Raw genomic sequence first — 18,793 nt, 5'->3', positions numbered from 1 at the left:
TGATATTGGAGTCCAAAGTGAAAATCATAGCAAAGATATTTTTAAATTGTAATATGCCTCTATACAATACAGGATGTGATTTCTTATCCAAACTTGTCAGGATAATTAAATTATGAATTTGCTATATTGCATACTTTTTAATCAAATAACTGAAATTATTTACCTGGCCATTTTAGATTTACAAAGAGGAAAGGAATTTATACCCTGGATACAGTTACTAGTACATGCTCAGTCCATTTCAGCTGACCAGCTGGCCTGTTAAAGGTCTCCCTCTCTCAGACAGCCCATGCAGCACAATGGAAAGGCTCTGAACTGCAAGCCAGAAGATTGGGTATCAGCTCTGCAGTGTCCCTGGGAAAATCTCTCAGTCTTTATCACTCTCAGTTTTTTCATCTAGAAAAGAGGATAAAAATATCTTCTGGATTACTGAGAGAATAAGAGAAGACAGTACATGTGAAAGCATTTTGTAAATGCAAGGAATTCGTGTTATAATTTTACTTAACTAGTAATTGATATTCTCTTGCTTTAAAGCTCCATTTTCAGAAACTAAGGCAATTAGTTATGGCAGTTCCTATATGTCCCAAAGCTAATTTTGACATAAAAACATCAAGTTCAAAGGCCCAAATCATGTGTCCTGTCCTTAGGCCTGAAAATTGTTCATTGTTTCGTAAAGCCAAGGTCAGTCAGCTGGTGCCTCAGGATGGTATCAGCTCACTAATGATACTCAGCTTTAGCTGGAGACCAGTTTTCCTCTGACCTCGATACTACAGTGTTTCAACTGTCACATGTTAAAAGCCTGCAGGCTGGTTGATAAGAAAAATGAGGCAGGGTGCAAACACCTGGGGCTCAGCTACCCTAGTGAGGTTATGTCACTGTGGGGAGTTGGGAGGCATTTCAGCCACGGTTCTCATGTTTATTTAAATTGACTTTAGCCTTAAGGTAAACTATTAACCCATTTAAGGAGCAACCAAGTTAGAGTAGCACTGTAGTCAGTGATCAAAAGAGCCTACCAGCTACCTACTCCACAAATGAATATGTTGTCACTTTGTCACCCAGATATTCAATCTGGGAGAAGTTATTTCCCAGAAAGTGAAGCATCATCTTATGTTCGTCTGGTCTTTGGTGGATGAAAGGGTACAGCTCTACGGGAACACAACTGATAGAGTGGAACCTGCTTGACCATTTGCATCATGACAGCATTCTCATTGCCAGGAGTTAAAATTTCAGCTTTCGGTTTTCAGATATCGACACAGCAAGAAAGATTTCTATAAATGAGCTGATGCTTTTCCCTGCCTCTGCCACTTCACAGCCACATTGTATCTGGAAGCTGAGATATGGGCACAGGACTTTGGGTGTTTCCATTAGCAAGTTGGTTTGCACTGCTAGATGAAGATGTCTGGGGGAGTCCAGATCTCATTTACCATGAGGCTCCTTTGTGTTTTTCCACTTGCCTTCTGTATTGTATAACACAACAAAGTTAAATAGCATAGATTCCCAGGTTGACGGCTGGCAATAAGCTAGACCAACTCTAGAAGAAGTCAAGCAGTGGAGAAGCAGAAATTTTAATAAAATCCAGGGAGCAGGGGTAGGAGATCCTATGTTTTAATTAGTTCTACCGCTTTCAGGCTCCTGATATTTGTACAATTATCCTCTGCTTCATTAGTGTGAGCTTGTTCAAGTAAAACAACAATTAATACAATTTTGGATGGCCCTTCCCAAAAATTTTTAAAAAATCTGCAAGCAGAACTATGACATCATTTTATCAAAGCCATTTTTTAATCCAGTAATTTTATTCGTAAAATAAAATGATTAAATTTTTCCCCTAAGTGTTTTTTTTCTCTTCTTCCTATTTATTCTTTGGAAACTGCACAAATAGAAAAGGAAGGTCAAATAGATGGCATATACAAATGAGATGGAGGTCAAAGAGCACAAACTCTCAGGTATAGGTGAGTAAGTTCTTAAGATCTAATGCACAGCATGGTGACTATAGTTAATAACGTGATATTGTATACTTGAAAGGGAAGTTGCCAAGAATAGATCTTCACCTTTCTCACTACAAAAAAAAAAAAAAAAAAGATTAGCTATGTAAGATGATTGGTATGTTAATTATATTGATGTTGGTAATCATTCTGCAATGTATATGTATGTCAAATTATCATGTTGTACACTTTAACTATATACAATGACATTGGTCAATTATTTTTTAATAAAACTGGGGGTCGGGGAACAATACAGCTAATCTCTCAAAATTAAAGCTCTGGCTATAATGAGGATTCCACAGAATTGCTTATGAAATCTATTGCAAATTCCTTTTATATCTATCTTTACTATAAGTATATTAGGCCTTAAAACATTTCAAGTAAGATTCTAGATGTTGCTTGTCTTCTAACTAATGAATTTATTTAACATCATTGTCTAGTTTTGATGGTCCCTCCCATTCAGGAGAAACACAGCAGTGACAATTCTGCTCTGGTGCATTGTGCTACTAGTTGGCCTCAATCCTGACCTAGAAGGAACATCTTCAAAGCTAAAAATTAATTTAGAGTCTGTTCCAGGTCAGTCCTTGGCATCTTTGTTGAGAAGACCTATTAATGCCAGCCTCAACAGAAATAAACACAAGCCCATTAGGAACTGGACTAAGACCATCAATCATTTAACATAAGACAAATAGCAAAGCTTGTCAAATCATGAACCACCAACTCAAAACGGAGTACAAATAGCTATTCCAAAATGTTATAGTAGGTAATATCACATTAAAAGGTATAGAGTTTACACATGACCAACAAATTAATATACTATTAAAATAGCATACTAGAAAACTCTAAATGTAATGATCTCATGATGCAGTCTAAGCCAAAGGTGCTTCAAAGTGATGTGTTATAATTTAGGACATTTCACTACAAATTATCCTTTGTACCTGGCACAATTTAAGATACAAAGGTGCATTTCTGGGTTACAGTGAAATTTTTATTATCCTAAAAATAGCTGAAAAATACTAAAACGTGACTATTAATCTACTGGCTCAGTTTTTAAAACACATTCAAATATCTCCACAAATGGAGAGCCTTAGAGAGTTATCAAGTAGGTAAAGAATTTTCTTGACAGCAAATTCTTGTAGAGTGAAACCAGTTTATACTTATTTTTACCATCTAAAGTAACTAAAAATTTAAACTAGTAAACTATATTATAAATCATATTGAAAAGCATGCCCTTGATGGTTTATATATAAATATTTTAGACATATTTTTGCATCCATAGCAGAACTGAATTAGAAGGCTACTTTTCCAGGGTCTGTCCACCATAAAGGTCAGGTCCAGACTGAAAAAATCTGTCTCATGTAGCTTACAGAAAAGGAGATTCATGTTTTCACCTGGGCAAGTGTTGCTTCTGCTACAAGTCATGTTAATGCTTCAACAGCAAGAGTAAGTAATGAGGGGAATGAAGCCAGGACTGGGCAGGGACAAAGCTGGGAGAAACTTACCCAGCTGTAGGACTGGTGCCCAAGGAGGTAGTCTGCAGTCAAATAACCAGTCCAAAAGGGCACAGTGATCCCCTAGCTTGGTTGCAGCAGTCATCAGTGTCTGAGATCCACTGAGCAGATACGTTTTGACAAAATGAGGTTTCTGGCACCAGGTGATCTGCCAAGATAGATTCAGTTGTCACTATCAAACTGGTATCAGCCAGGGTCCTAGAATAGGAAGCATCCATCACACTCAGGAAAATTCAGGGAAGTTCAATTAAGGGACTGTTTCTAAGGTTGTAGGTTGAAATCACAAGGGAAAATGCAATACGTCAGTATCCACCTAGGCTGTAACCATCCCTAGACCAGAAGGAGTGAGGAGTGAAAGCAGTTCCTAGAATCTGGAAGCAGAGGACCACCTGGAGCAGAGCTCTGATCTTCAGAAGAAGGAGGTGGGCAGCTCAAGGTAACCCCAGAGGTGAGAAGCTAGTGATACAATACCTCTGTCTCACCCAGACACTCCCTGGGATCTCCAGTCAGGACTCCCCCATTGGCCAAACCCAGCTGGAGCCAGAAAGTAAGGGTTAGTGGGCACATATGGGCCAGTATAGAGAAGGGAGGGAGAAAACAAGGTGGAGAGAGGTCTGGCAGGGCAGACAGAAGAATGATGGTGCAAACAGCATCCATCAAAATATGTGGGGGTCTGGGGACAAGGGTCCAGCATTTGGGGAAAGGGGCCAGCAGAGTGAAGCAGAATATTAGAGCCCTCGTCAAAAAAGAAATTGGGTCAGAAGAGGACTCTTCCCTGGTAGGAAGTCAATGTTAAGCAGCAAACCAAGGCAGAAGTCTGCAGAAGTCACACGTTGTGCTAGAGTTGTGAGAGTAAGAAGTCCCCAGGCAAGCTGGAGGACTGGCTGCGGAGCAGAAAAGCTCATCTTTGATGTAATTCACTGAAGCCTTTAGCATCAAATGTACTTTCTGCCCAGGTCAGATTGACAGAAGGACAAGCCAGGATTGAGATCAGTGTAGACCAGCATATCTGCAACTAAGAGAAAATGGGAAAGAAAAGTACGAATGCCACAGGAGGCTGTATCATGAAGGCCCTTGCAGGAAACATATGACACATTCAAATTGAGAAACATAAGGAGAGTCCACAAAGGTGTGGGGAAGAATGTGGGAAATGTAGAGAAACTGCAAGGGATGTGTGCTACACCCCTAGGCTTGGGACAGCAGGGGGAAGGGGCAGTTACAAAACCCAGAGCTGCAGGCTGAGAAGTGCCCTGCCCTTCAGCTGAGGAATATCACCTGTCCTTGGGGGCATAGGGGAACCTATGGGGCAGAAACCAAGGGGACATATCCCTGGACTCACTCTCTCACTCTCCACTCTCTTCATATCTCCTGCAGGACCCCCCCCCCCCCCATTAGCCAAACCCACCCAGAAACCAGAGGACCAGGCTAATACGGTCCACACAGTTCAATGTTGTAGGCCACAAAGAAGGATGCAGAAGGTTGGGATGGGGACATGGCCAAGCTAATCAGAGTTATCCAGCACGGGCTATTGTGCCCCCCTGGTGAAAAATAATGAGATTCTTCTCATGAGATACTCATTCATTAAAAGGAAAAAATAGTAATTTTACAGTAAAGAAACTGGCAGACTCCACCTTGACTGGATGATCAAGTTGACATCACCGGTAATGGGTCAGATTGATAGTATGTTCCTCCCCATGTGATTCACTGAGAAATCCATACCTGAGTCTGATCATGAAGAATCATCAGATAAACCCAGACTGGGGGCCAGTCTATGAAATAATTAGCCCATCCTCTTCAAAAATGCCTATGTCATGAAGACAAATGCTGAGGAATCGTTCCCAGTGAAAGAAGGCTGAAGAGGCATGACAGCTGAGTGCAGCACATGACTCCGGGTTTTCTTCTGCTGCAAGGACATTATGAGACAAACTGTGAAATCCGAATTAGGTCTGTAAGTCAGATAACACTGATATCGATGTTAATTTCCTAATTTTGATTCTTGTACTGCAGTTATGTAATAAAGAGCCCTTGTTTTTAAAAATACACAATGAGGTGTTGGAGGGGTGAGTAAAGATGCCTCATGTCTACTCTAAAACAATTCAGGGAAAAATAGAGAGAAAGAAAAGAAAGAAAACAAATATCATAAAACATTAACATGTGGGAATTTGGGTGAAGGGTATGTGGAAGTTCTTTCACTATTTTTGCCATTTTTCTTTAAGTAGGAAATTATGTCAAAATAAAGGTAAAGATAAAAATGATGGGTGCTTGAACTGGTGCAACAGCAGTGGGGCTAGAGATCAAGGGATATAAAAGAACAATGCGGGAGGTAAAATGGATAAAATTTAAGTGATGGGTTATGTATGAGGGGTCCACAGTGAACGTAAGACTATGGTTTTGTAGTAGTGCAGCTGTCATCATTTTGGTACTCTTAGACTGAACTGCTAAGTTCTCTGAATAATATTTTAAATGTGCCCTGGCTAAAGAATCCTAATACCTATTTCTGTAATTTTTTATATTTCTCTTGGATGGACACAGTCAATAAATATTAGTAGATTCAGAATAAGATCCTAAATATCCACATCATCAGTAGTAATAAGAGTTTAATTCTTTGCCCCTGAAAAGCAAGCAGTTGTGGATTTACCCAACGAGGGACAAAAGAATGCCCCTGGCAAATCGTTCCCACTTCTCCAGTCTTCCCTGAGATAGAGAGCTAATTAGACCTCTTTCAAAGCATCATGAGAACGATTAGAACTCAAAGGTAACTCAGACCTCTGAGAGTTGTTATCTGGAACTGATGTGGGAAGCAAGTTGTGAAAGAGAGCATTCCAAAGTCTCTACTCTTGTGGAAAACTTTTTTTTTTCCAGCACAAAGTTGAAACAGAAAATCATGTCTCATAGGCTTCCATCAATCTCGGATAGTCACCAGTATGAGAAATGAGCACCATTTCCCTGATCCTCCCATGTGTCCTATATCAGGGAACACAGTCCAGTTTGTTTAAGGCACGGTCTAGTCAAACGTGTACCAAACCCTTACCGTTAGCATCAGCCTTCTAGTCAGTGTCAGCTTTATGGGTAGATATAACCCACACTTTGCAGGAAATAAGAGACTTAAGGATATAGCTTTTCTGTTGTATTTCTTAAAACAGTGTCAGTTTTGTGGGACTAACTGTGAATATGGATTTAATGCTTCTTGAATATGAGTTATATCTGTTTCTATTACTCTCAGCACTAGTGAGATGTTGGTTATCACTAAAATACCTAAATGTTGGTGGATTCTATTGAACAACCAGCCATTAGTGCCAGGAAGATTAGCTCCACCCACATTCAGCTCCTGGGCAGAGAAGGGAATGATGTTGAGGTGAAATAGGCAACTGGTCACTACTTGATGTTCTGAGAAGCTTCAGGAAGGCATCTTTACCCGTAAATTCTGCAGTGTTACTGTTAGAAATCCCTTCCTTTGAAATAACAACACCTACGAAGGTCTCCATTAAAATGCAGATACCCTTAAGGTATGTCAATAATACAGAAGGGTAAATTAGTTTATTAAATATTGTAAAAGATGTGGATAACATAAGAGGATTTTCAGGTCTGGGAGTGGAAGATTTTGAAATGGAGGAAAGGATGAGAATAGGGAAGTGCAAAGTTTTAGAAAAAAAGGAAAATCTGCCTACTTCACAGCTTTCCCTACGGCCAGCCCTGAAACTAAGGTCATGAGTGTATGAGTGTGTTTTCTTCAACTTTGTCCAGTCAAGACATTTTTTTCCAAGGCTACAGTCTACATCCCCAAACTTAGACAACCACACTGTATCGGAATAAGAGTTGAGGAAGCGGTGCAGAAACTTAAATAATAACTGGAATTTCAGGGACACGTGCCTTTAACTGTGGGGAGTAGCATCAAAATCATTAAGTAATCGAGGATATTTGTTTACTTTCCCTATTCTCTTACATTCTTGTGACCTGTCATTTCTAGCCTTCTCTCTCTGCCAAAAACAAAGTTTTGTTCTGACTACATGAAAGAACATCACTGAACTCTGAGGCTGTTTGGAAGAATATGTCCAAACACGGGGCTGAACGTCTTCAATTAATTTTCAAAGAACGTTTTCTTCTGTAGAGATATGTTTGGGATTTCAGGATTCAAAGCATGGTACCTTAAGTCTCATTTTCAAACTAAGATTTCCTCTTTAATTTTTCTCTTTACACAGAGCGTGCACATAGTAGACAGCTCCTTGGGACCTGTGTCTGATCAGAGCCCACAGTTCAGCAGGAGGGATCTTCCAGCCAAGATCTAAAGGTAAATTGTGCACCTTCTCGTGAACACCACTCTGGATAATGGCTTCTATTTAATCACTACAAGTGCTGCATCTCCTTCTCTCTGATAACTTCTGTTTTAATTTTCTTCTTTAGTGATCAAAAAAGAGCAAAGAAAAACTTACAATATTTTCTCCTAGTATTTTGTCATAGGAATTATGTTTCTGAACGTTTCCCACCCTGGCTCAGGGCAGATAAACCCTTAACAATATGTCTTACCTGAAACAAACGTAATGTTACATGTCAATTATAACTCAATTTTTAAAAATAATTTTTTTAATTGTAAAAATGTTTAAAAGACATATAAATCTGATAAAATCCAACAGGCTAGAATTTCTGGTCAGGTCCCATGTATGTAAAATGGCATGACTCTATATAGTCACAGGACAGAAGAAATTATATTGTATATGTTGAACATCTTGCACAGAATAGATGCTCAGTAAACAGTGGCTATTATTTCTAAGACTGTCATTTCAAAGCCTGGTGATTCAAGAGCAGGATAGAGCCTGATAATGCTGAGAGCATCAGTGGTACCAATTAGCTTGTGTATGCTGCTTTATAATTTCCAATGCATTTTTATACATGTTATGACACAGCAGCGCTGCAAGATAGGTGGCTAATGTTATTGTATTCATTTTTTATTGCTGCATAACAAATTACCACAAATTTAGTGAATTAAAGGACACAAATTTATTATGTTATTATGGTTTTATAGGTCAGAATTCCAACAAGGGTCTCACCAGGCCAAAATTGAGGTGTCGGCAGGGCTGTGTTTCCTTCTAGAGTCTCGAGAGGAGAGTTCGATTCCTTGCTTAGCAGAATTTAGTTCCTTGCAGTTGTAGGACTTAGGTCCCCATTTCCTTGGCTCACGGCTTCTTGCCTCCATCAAAGCCAGCAACGTTAGGGTGAATCCCACTTATCTTTCAAATCTCTCCTGCGCCATCTGTCACAACATCTTTCTGATTTCAGAGAGGAGAAGTTTCCCAGTTTTAAGTATTTGTGTGACTAGATTGGGCCCAGTTGAATAACCAAAGAATACGCCCCATCTCAAGGTGTATATCTTTAATCACACACGCAAAGCCCCATTTATCGTGTAACATAACACATTCAGAGGTTCTAGGGGTTAAGACATGGACATCTTGGGGGGGTTCATTAATTTTCCTCCCACTGTTACCATTATCCACATTTTACAGATAATAATAATGCAAATCACAGAATATAAGAGACTTGGAAAGGACACATAGTAAGCAGCAAAGAATGTTCTCAGATCCAAACTTGTTTTACTCCAAACCCAAATCAGTGTTCTTCCAGCAGACAATTTGTTTCCTGAAAGGCAACTCAGCAATTTTTTTCTCTTGCATCTTCCCTCCCTCCCCGCCCACATTTAAACCCATACTTCCATTAACTATATTTATGGCTGACATTCTTCAAGCATTAATGCATTTTCCAAAGCTTCCACAAAGAAGCTGAAGTTTAGTTGCAATTCTACTGGTTTTGCGGTAATTTCTTCCAAGGCTTATACCACTGAAAGTACTGAAAGTGTTATTTGCCAACAATTGGATACTTTCAGCTAGAGCTATAAAGAAAATTTATTTCCTGATGGGTTGAGTGCTAGAGGAAGTTCATAGCAGGGTACATGTAGGTTATCTCACAATTTTTCTCAAAAGATGTACTTAACAATTTAATACCGAAATGCTCAATATTCCTTTGAGACAGGACTGGCCACCTTGTATTTCCTAGAAAATATTTCCAGCTTCCTTTCTTGTTACCAGGACTTAGAAACATAATTTAAATTTATTTTCATGTGATTTCAGTCAACCAGTAGGTGTTTATTAAACCCATTAATAAACACAAAATGTCAGGAGGCAATTCAAGGGAATATGTGATTAAATGGAAAATTGTGGAGCCCTCACTACTCTGAAAGCAATCCTGTTTCTGAAGTACAAGGAGGCTGTTCTGATTAGAAGCAGAAAATACTCTTTAAAGAAAGATGGATGAGAGTGGTATATAGCTCAGTGGTAGAGTGTGTGCTTAGCATGCGCAAAGTCCTAGGTTCAGTACACTCCATTTAAATAAGTAAAGAAAGAAAGAAAAAGCAAGCAAGCAAGCAAGCAAGCTAATTACCTCTCCCCCGGGGGGGGGGGGCGTAGAAAAAAGAAGGATGGACAATAAGTTTAGGTTGGTTGTATACAGAAATATAGAGAATGGTAAAAGGTTGGCCACAATCAGTCATATACTAGAATAACAATAAAATGAATATTTTTATCCAAAAAGTCTTGAAAAGTAAACGTCATCAGCTTATACATTTTGAAATAAATTATGCACTTTTATAAATTGCAAATCAATTTATAAATCAATTAAATCAATAAAACTGATTTTAAAAATGCCAGGCCATGGAGTAGATGCAGCACAAAACAGAGACATTAAAAATGATAAAGAAAAAAGTGAAATTTAAGAAAAATTAGTCTGACAGCAGTACGCAATCTGAACTGTAAGTGGAAGGATATAAAGAGAAGTAAACAGCCAGATGCTTTCCAGCCGTCTAAGTCTGTGATTATGAAGACAGTGGCATCTAAGAGCTGATTGGCTCTGGGGTCAGACAAACACTGGTTTAAATCCCAGCCCTTCTTTTACCAGCTATTTGTCTTTGGACAAGACACTTGATTAAGACTCAATCTTATCTTCTATAAAATGGAGATGATAATATTGTCCACCTCGTGGGACTGTGACGAGAATTAAATGAGATGATATATAAGAAGCACACAGAATCCGGCACATAGAAAACACTCAAAACTTTTAACTGTCAGTATAATCATGATTGTTAAGAATGGTGGCAATGGAAATGGAAAGACAAGGGATAAGGGTCACTTTGAAGACAATGTGATTAGGACACAGTAAATGTCTCCAGACTTTCTAACTGGTCACTGAAACTTACTTGTTTAGGAAGTTGGTGGAGTCTAAAACCTTGCCTGATGTAGTCTGTCATGCCAGATATGTCACCCAAATCAGTTCTGTCCACATAGGGCAAAATATGGTCAGGAACATATTGTGAAGATTTCAGATTTAACATCATTGTCCAACAGAACTTTTTACAGTGAAGGAAATATTCTACATTGGAACTGTCCAGTATCATAGACACCAGCCACGTGTGGTTATTGAGCCCCTGAAGTGTGGCAAGTACAACTAAGGAGCTGTTTTTTTTAATTAATTTCATCATATTAATTAACAAATTTAATTTTAATTAAATGTGAATGGCCACATGTGGCTAGTGGCTGCTTCTCTAGACACTTGTACAGCTGCTATCATATCCAAGAAGGTCAGGATGTAAACCCTGAGTGCAGATGCAGCCAGTATTGCTGGCTGGTGGCTGTGAGTACAGAAGATGTGCTCATAGGATCTCTCCCAAAGTAGAGGCAGATTAGAACAGAAGCTGAGATCACGACCACCTCAGAAGCAGAGAGTCCAATTCTTCATTTTACAATCCAAGGCTAACTTTGGATATGTTTACATTATCCAATAGTTTACATAAATCTGAAGGGTGGATAGAGAAAAGGAAGTGAGTTAGGAGGTAAGAAAATAAGATGGGAGACACTGAAGACAGAAGTCCATCATCTAGTCAGGAAGGAGTTAGGGTCCATCTGTTGCTCTCAGTCTCTGTGTACAAGTGGAGCTTGAGATGGAGGAGAAAGGAAGTAGTTTAATTTCACTTCTTCTTTTTGCCGTCTCCACCTATTCTTCTATTTCACTTCCAGTTTTAACCCTTCAACTGACTGCTTCCCTCCTCTGTCTTATTCCACAGTAGTGACAGCACAGAGAAATACATAAGCATTCTGGGAAGCTCCTTTTGTCTTTCATAATTGAAGTAGAGGGACCAGGACAAGACAGATGGAGACATTGAACTGCGATACAGTTGAACCAAAGGCTTCAGCAGATCCCATGGGGAAGCACTGAAGCTAGAATGGCCCTTCAAAGGGTCCTGGATTATCCTGAATTGAGGCAAAGAGGCTGGTCCTTTGAATTTCCCCTGGCCCCGCATTAGTTAGTCATGGAATGCACGCTGTCCCTAGGGAGAAAGCATAGACTTGGGCAAGGCAGCTTTCCTTTGGCAGAGGACAGTGTCCAGAGAAAGAGGGAGTTCCTGGAGAGGAAACTGGCTGTTTGTTTCAGCAACCAGCACTCCTAGCTGTTGACAGACGGAATGAGCCTATAAAAGTGGGGCAGGCGGGGGGAGGCGTCTGGGCAGTGTGCCGCAGCAGCCACTATGTTTCTGTCCCTGTCTTTGCCACGAGCAAGGGAACCTGAATAATCCACCCAGCTTTCCCAAGCTTTTGTGTTCTTATCTGGATGCAAGGGAAGTGGAAGAGCTGCATTCTAGCTGATAGACTTTGCACTCTGACTTTTTATTTTAAGGACTATTCTCTATTTTATTTATAAATTTGCTGTTTTTAAAATATTCTCAAGGCAAGGCAAAGCAGGGGCTTTTATGAGATTTTTTTTTTCTGATTTTCATAAAAATTGATGGCTCTATCAATGCACTGCTTCATTTAAAATAACCTCGAAGTCAACACTTAGTTTTCATAAGCTGAGGATTTCCTAATTTCTTTTATAAACAGCATATTCACAAGGTATGTGGCTTTTATTGTGCCACTTAGTTTTGTCACTGTGCTGTGGAATCCATTGCTTTATTTTGTGATCATAAGTTATATCTATTCACCTTAAAACACACACACACACAGACCAACTTTCACTAATGAATCTAAAAAGACTTCAGAATACAATTTTAATGTCACTGTGGTTGGGTGGGACTATTTTTAAACCACCCCGGAGGTAAAAGTTTATATCTCATTCTTAAATGTCTGCAAGGAGCTCTTTCAGAATGTAGTATATCCTTTATTCAGTGTTCATCAACCGTCATAGTTAGGAAGTTCTTTCTGAAATCTAACCTAAATCTCTCCTACTGCAATTTCAAACCACTACCTTTTCCATCCTTAATGAATTAGGAAAGGACCTGGTAATCACTGTCACTTACCTCTTATAGTTTTCATATGTTTAACTTCTTAAGAATTTATTAACACCTAAACATTCTCTCTTATATGACATTTTATCACACTCAGTTATCGTCTACTTTTTAACTCTTGAGAAATGTTAGTTCACTGAAGGAGGGTGGGTCTTAAAATACAAGTATAGATGATATACTTACTTCCCATATATAACTATAAAATTTACACTTAAATAGAATATACAAACCACTGTGAAATTTAAATGTTTTATACTGTTTTTATATTTGACATACCAGATAGAAAGTATATTTTAATTTTTTTGTACTTTCTCCATGTTTCTCAAAATACAAAATTTGAATTTTGTTTTATCTTTGTGTGAATAATTCTCTTTATTTGTTTTCTTTTTTTCAGTTGAAGTATAGCTGATTTATAATGTGTTAGTTTCAGGTGTTCAGCAGCAAGTGATTCAGATATAAATAAATAAATAAATAAATAAATTTAAAAAACTAAATATATATATATATATATATAAATTCTTTTTCCAACTCCTTTCAAGTTTTTACAAGATATATAGTTCCCTGTGCTATACAGTAAATTATTGTTCTTTAATCTATTTTATTTATAGTTGTGTATATCTGTTAATCCCAAACTCCTAATTTATCCCTCCTGCCTTTTCCTCTGGTAACCATAAGTTTGTTTTCTATGTCTATGAGTGAATCCTTATGTAAATAGCATGCAGAGAAAAGGGTCATGAAAGTGACTACATCAATCAGAGTAAAGATGAATCCATTTATACCTTCACTTCTCCAACTATCGCACAGTCAAAGGAATTTAGATTCCCGATATGAGTTCAAATAAGCAACTGCTATATTAGAATAGAAGGAACCTGAATGCCTACTTCATAGCACAAGACCAATGGAAGTATACCATGTTATTATGAATGCTTCAGTGAATTCTTAATAGTGCTTAATATTCATTCCTTTGAGTCCTTCTAATAAAATAAACCCTAATACTGACTATGCTGTCAATTGCACATATTTTTGTTAGTGTATCAAATACACCCAGCTAATATTACTTTAATTCAATTCTATGAGTTTATAGCAAACCCTACTCAGTAGTTACCATTGTGCTAAAACTTTGGCAGATACAAAGAAGTAAAAACTAAGATATTTTAAATGTGTATAGATATTCACAAAGCATTTTCAATGAAAAACTTTTATTTGTCATGCATAATAATCCTGTGTGCTAGTTTGAATATAGCCAGTATTATCATCCCATTTTAGAGTATAAAAATCAAAATGAGCCAACTAAGCAAAAATCCATTTAAATAATTTGCCCAGAGTCTTGACTAGTAAGTTGCAGAGCCAAGACCCAAACCTTGGTCTTCTGTTTCAAAAAACCACATGCTTTCCGCCTTTAGATGGCCTGCAGACTCACTGCTGTGGCAAAGTTTCATAGAAACGTTGCCTTAAACCCTCTTGAAACAAGGCAGACAATAAATAAGACTTAGTTGCCCGAATGAGATCAAGTTAGAAAGTAAGAAGAATCCTTATGGCCTTTTTTGGTGGGAAAGGAAAACCTTCCTAGAAGAGTTGGAACTTCATATGTTCCAATGTTGGACCTTCATGTGTTGCTGAACTGTGTAGAGGCAGATAAGAAAAAGCCTGATTCCAACTTTGACTAACACAGGTAACATAGCAGAGTAGGAGCAGTGAGATACGGACCAGTCCAGCATGCCATGGGGGTGGGAGGTTCACTCTGGAGAGTAGCAGGTGATTGTAATTAACAAAGCATAAGAGATTAAACGATAGAGAGCTTTATGTTAGGCAAGGAATTTGGCCTGGATTCAGCAAACCACACAGAGTTGGGATAAAGGAAAGGATAATCCAGTAGCGTGCTGTGAGATGAATTAGAAGCGCCATCAAAATAAGGTTGGGATGGTGAAGCCTTTTATCAGGAACAGCACTGATTCACTAAGAAGAACACCAAAGACTATATTGTACATAGTGACCAATCTATGTTAAATGCAAAGAACAAAGGACAGAGGTGATCCCAAGAATTAGAGTTACCTGTATGATGATGGAGCCATTGACTAAATAGGAAAGCTAGTTTGCAGTCTGAGTATATTTGAAAGTAGTAGGGAGTGCAGTGGGTAATGTTTGTAAAATGGCTTCCTCTTGACTGAAAGCAGGCTATGTCCTAATTCAAGGTCCTAGTTTCTTTAAATTGGAGACAAAGGAATGATTGAGCCATGATCAGTTTGTATCTTTTACAAAACATCCTACTTCCCACTGTATCCTTAAGATACAACAGTTGGGCATATTTTGAAAGTTTTAAAATTTCCAAATGGCAGTGGTTTGGAGGCTTGGAAAAATACCAAGAATCCAGTTACCCTGGATGGAACTATACTTCTAAGAATCTTTTACAAAGAAAGGAAGGAAAGAAACTCATAGATATTATTTGGACCAAGTATGCACAGGCATTATGTATGTGGGGCATCTGCATCTATCTTCCTTCAACCAGCTCTGGCAGCCCTTATAGTCACCATCAATAGGGATGTTAATAGTGTGTGGCAACAGAGTCTCAAAGAGGCTCAGTATGTATGGCAGAGTGTGGATTCAAAGCGAGGTCTTCTGCTTTCAATTTGGTGTGTAGCCAAAGGATATGGTTCTTCTATAAATATGTCATGAAAAAAGGGAAAGAATCTGCTATATAAGGTCCTGATAAAAGAGAAAAGGAGGAGAAAGTACAAGATAGGATAGGGAAGGACACCACTGTCTTTAAAGAATAAAAACATAATAGAAAATAGAAATAACTTTAAGGCACAGTAATAAAATATAAGCTAGATAAATATATGCTAAAAAGATACAAAGGAAAGGTGCACTCAGAGTGCATAATGTTGTTTTTAATATATCGTGTTAACAGAATCCAAAAATTATCTTATTTATGGTAACATTAGGAGTACTTCCTGAGGTTAAAAAACAAAGATTAAGGTATAAGATGTTTTAATCCTGAAAATTTAACCTACCTTCCATATTATTTAGAAATTAAGTGTGATGCTTTTCCATCTAAGAGTGTCAAATGCTGTTTTTTGCCTCTCTACCTCAGTAAACATGCTGTTCTTCATCATTTGCCTCGGTACAGAACCATCATCAACTCACAGCTTAGTCATGAAGTTCAAGAACTGAAACCCAGAGAATTGTCCATATAAATGAAGATACTTAACTTGTGCAACATGACAGAAAACAAAATGTTTCTAATGGATGAATCATAACATAATAGGGACCATCCCACAAAAAAGCTTCACACTCTTTTTAACATACAATTTTAAACCAATTTAATAAGCACAAAAGAGTTCAGCTAATGTTGGATTTAGGAGAAGAAATAATTTACAATCAGGTCGTTCACTGGAATTTGACTCTACATTTCAGTGGTCCTCAACCTTGACCATGCATCAGAATCACCTGCGAGGCTTTGTAAAAACACCTGCTGAGTCAGGACCTGTGAAGGTGCAGCCTGCACTTCTTTGTCTGGAGAAAAAAAAAAAAAATGAAAAGCTCCACAAATGATTCAAATGCACGAGCCAGGTTTAGAATTCTGATATAAGCAATTCATAAATAGTCTTTCAGTCAACTTTCTCTGAGAGGAATTAGTTAGCATATTGCTACACAAATGTAAAAACAAAAGTGTGCCCCGATAAGGAGAATTTGACCACTTCTAAGAAGAGTTACCTCAATTTCATTGCTCCACAAAACAGCTGTAATTCTACAATCTGTACACCTCTAGGCTACCCCACATTCAGCAGCTGCGATGAATTCCAAGCATATTTCCAATGCAAACCAACCCAACCTTTGAATCTAAATCCCTCCAAGTTTCTCCTGAAGTTTAACTGTAAATGTTGACTTTGGTTCAACTTTCCCATTGCCTGCATTAGTCAGCTAGAATGGTTTAAACATTTATAGATAGAAAAGTTCAGATATGATCCATATTTTATTGTAATCAAATGTTAACTGGGTCGCTCTTGCGACCAAGCATTTGTCTACTATGGACATTTGAAAATAATTATTGTCAATGAATCTTGGCTTTTTTTTCTTTGAAAAGTGATAGTTGAACTTATTCAATAAATATTTATCGCGACTCTACTATTGCTGAACGCTGTGATATGCACTGAGGATACAATAATACCCTTAATTTGCTCATGGTCTGATAGGAAAGCATTCACTTGACAAATATTAATTGAACAGAAGCAAAGATGCATATGGTGTAATATCTGCATTCTGGGCCATCACAGTGAATGTGGAAAGGCAGATTTATAAACAGAACTTCCTCATGATAAAGTATTAGAAGGTGCCATGTGCTCACAAAGGAAAAGCAACCTATATGGGGAAAGTCAGTACAGGCCTTTCCAAGAAAGTGGCATCTAAAGTGGAAGAATGAGTGGAATTTTCCAGGTGGAGAAGAGGAGAAAATGTATGCCAAACAGAAACAGTACCTGCAAGTCTCGGAAATAAGACAATCATGCCTGTCATGGGAGAATGAGGACTTCATGGAACGTTTAGTACAAGACTCACCGACTCGCTCTCCATTGCCATCCTTGACATCATTCTTGGTAACTTCACCAGACCTGAAGATAACTGTCCAATTGCCTGGCCTCTAGGCTCTTTACTTCCAGTCATCATACAGAAAGGAGGAGTGACGGAGAATTCATACTCTCTGCCTGACTGTCTTCAAATTAGGACATCAGTCTTCTTTTGCTTTCAGACTCAGACTGGAACTATACCATTGGCTCCCCTGGGTCTCCAGCTTACTGACTGCAGGTCTCAGGACCTCTTGGCCTCTGTAACTGTGAAAGCCCGTTTCTTACAATATACATATGCATGTACGCATGTGTGTGTTCATGCATGAGTGTATGTGTGTGCTCACATGTGAGTGTGTGTGTGTTCTATGAGCTCTTTTTTTCTATAGGACCCAGACTAATGCAGTAAGCATCAACAAATAAAATGGATGAATTAATGGTGGCATGTGTAGCTGGAATATGGCAGAGGAATAAGAATATGAAGCTAAAGAGATATCAGTAATAAAAACAACACTTAAATGCATTATGCCTTAATTATATGCAAGACACTCTGTCAGGCACTTTAAATGGACCACTCCATGTAATCTTCATAACACCATGAGATGTGTACTTTTATTATCTCCATTTTACAGAGAAAGTCACTGAAGCTCAGAGAGGTGGGGTAAATTTCTAAGGTCATATTAATATAAATGTTTTGTTTTAATTCATTTCTAAAATAGAAATATTTTTCTTCATTATTTCGGTTCTTTCAAATCAATCAACTAGTCAATCATCAAGAACGTACGGAGCCTGCTATTTTGTGCCCTGGGTGATTTCCTCTCAAGAAATGAAGCCACTGACAGCGAGCACGGGCAACTCCCTGGCTTCAAGAAACATCAAGTCAAAATTACTCCAAACACATGATGCCTTTGGAGAACCTTCCATTTTTCAGTTCTGTGATAGTTATTTGCAATAGAAAAAAGTAATTATAAGAGCAAAATACCTACTAATTACAAGCAGCTGTAAATAAGAAAAATTGAGTTCAAAGAAATGTCCTAAACCATGTGTTCCATTTCAGAAATGTGCCATCCAGGTCATTAGTAATGTGGGAGTTATTTTTTACTCTAAAGACTAAAAAGTCTGTCCCTGGTAGACTTAATTTAAAAACTAAGAACTGAAAACAGACCTTTCCCCCCCATCACACATCCATCTAGATCAGGAATTGGCAAACTTTCCCTGTAAAAGGCCACACAGTGAATATTTAAGGCTTTGTGGGCCATGTAATCTCCGTCACAACTGTTCCACTCTGCTGTTGCGGTGTGAAAACAGCCGCAGACGATAAATAGACAGATGGATGTGTTGTGTTCCAGTAAAACCATACTTCCAAAATTAGATGGTGGGTTGGATTTGGCCTGAGGGTGGTAGTGTGCCCAGTCCCTGCTC

The 18,793-nt window shown here is 38.3% G+C and overlaps 1 long non-coding RNA gene across 3 annotated transcripts in view; it reads left to right on the top strand.

Annotated features, from left to right (window-relative positions):
* LOC116156288 (uncharacterized) overlaps positions 1-16,670 on the top strand; it is a 139,566-nt gene extending 122,896 nt beyond the window's left edge. For 2 of the 3 annotated variants that reach the window (XR_010383042.1, XR_010383040.1), the window contains 2 exons: positions 7,690-7,778; positions 11,595-12,016. This is a non-coding gene — a long non-coding RNA (uncharacterized LOC116156288). Of the gene's footprint in view, positions 1-7,689; positions 7,779-11,594; positions 12,017-15,939 lie in introns of those variants that run through there. The other variant, XR_010383041.1, reaches the window with a different exon arrangement.
* Positions 16,671-18,793: the final 2,123 nt, after the last annotated feature.

Source organism: Camelus dromedarius, chromosome 11 (assembly GCF_036321535.1).
Source record: "Camelus dromedarius isolate mCamDro1 chromosome 11, mCamDro1.pat, whole genome shotgun sequence".
NCBI classification, from domain to species: domain Eukaryota; kingdom Metazoa; phylum Chordata; class Mammalia; order Artiodactyla; family Camelidae; genus Camelus; species Camelus dromedarius.
The sequence above is the reverse complement of the archived record's forward strand: the minus strand, read 5'-3'. Positions and strand labels throughout refer to the sequence as shown.